Genomic DNA, 1,020 nt, shown 5'->3' with positions numbered 1-1,020 from the left:
ATTTCCGGAATTTTCTTAAAACTAAAACGCGAACTCGATATAAAGGCTCAGTAATTAAGTAGTTAATATTAGAAAAGGTCACGTAACGTTCTTTCTAGTAGAAATACCCTGACTTAAGCAAGGTATTTTGCTGGAAGGGATGTTACAATTTCTACTAGAAAGAACGTTACGTGACCTTTTCTAATATTAACTACTTAATTACTGAGCCTTTATATCGAGTTCGCGTTTTAGTTTTAAGAAAATTCCGGAAAATTTTGTTTTTATTCATTCAAGACATGTATCAAAGATAAGCATTGTAAATAATAAGACAATCATATAAGTATTATTAATAGTAATTCTTATACATAGGAAGTCATATAAACCCAAATACAATACCTACCCCTCTGATAAAATAAAACTTCAAAGGAAAAGAGTGAGGGGACTCTATGAAAGCAATTAAAACCATAAAGAAAACCTACTAATGGCTCGCAGCTTCAAATTGCGTCTTCAAACCTGTGTCACTGAAAGGGTGAAAAATTTGGGGGTGAGAACCAAACCACATGTTCTCAGTAGAGGTAGAGAATGCCGTGAAAGTAAAGAATAAAGCGCAAATAGTACCCAAACAATGTCACATAGATGCATATGATGAATGTCTAGTCCTAGTGCAGGCCATGAGCTCATGTGTCGGTTAGCACCTGCATTCCCGACATTTATCCGGTCACGAGTTCACGATTTCCCGGATACGATTCTCCGTTCAAATAAATGCGCATATAATTATTAGCAGCTCTACTGAGACAGCCTCTGCTTTCTACTCGCAGGAAATATACTCTTGGGAACGGAGAATTACTCTTGGGTTGCCTCAGGGCAACAGATAAATATCTCTTGGGTTGCATTAAGCAACAAATAAATAAATAATATCTCTTGGGTTGCATTAAGCAACAAATATGTATATAATAGCTCTTGGGTTGCCTCAAGCAACAAACAGACATCTCTTGGGTTGCTTCAAGCAACAAATAATCATACAATAAGTACATTACTCTT

At 36.0% G+C, this 1,020-nt stretch overlaps 1 long non-coding RNA gene across 4 annotated transcripts in view; it reads right to left on the bottom strand.

The window, feature by feature from the left end:
* Positions 1–1,020, bottom strand: part of LOC127745677 (uncharacterized) — a 15,735-nt gene that overhangs the window by 10,564 nt on the left and 4,151 nt on the right. The window contains exon 2 of one of the 4 annotated variants that reach the window (XR_008006999.1): positions 459–500. The exons of the other annotated variants lie outside the window; for them this stretch is intronic. This is a non-coding gene — a long non-coding RNA (uncharacterized LOC127745677). The remainder of the gene's footprint in view (positions 1–458; positions 501–1,020) is intronic. 4 annotated transcript variants of the gene reach the window in all.

This window comes from Arachis duranensis, chromosome 3 (assembly GCF_000817695.3).
Source record: "Arachis duranensis cultivar V14167 chromosome 3, aradu.V14167.gnm2.J7QH, whole genome shotgun sequence".
Taxonomy (NCBI): Eukaryota; Viridiplantae; Streptophyta; class Magnoliopsida; order Fabales; family Fabaceae; genus Arachis; species Arachis duranensis.
This window is presented reverse-complemented; position numbering and strand designations above follow the sequence as displayed.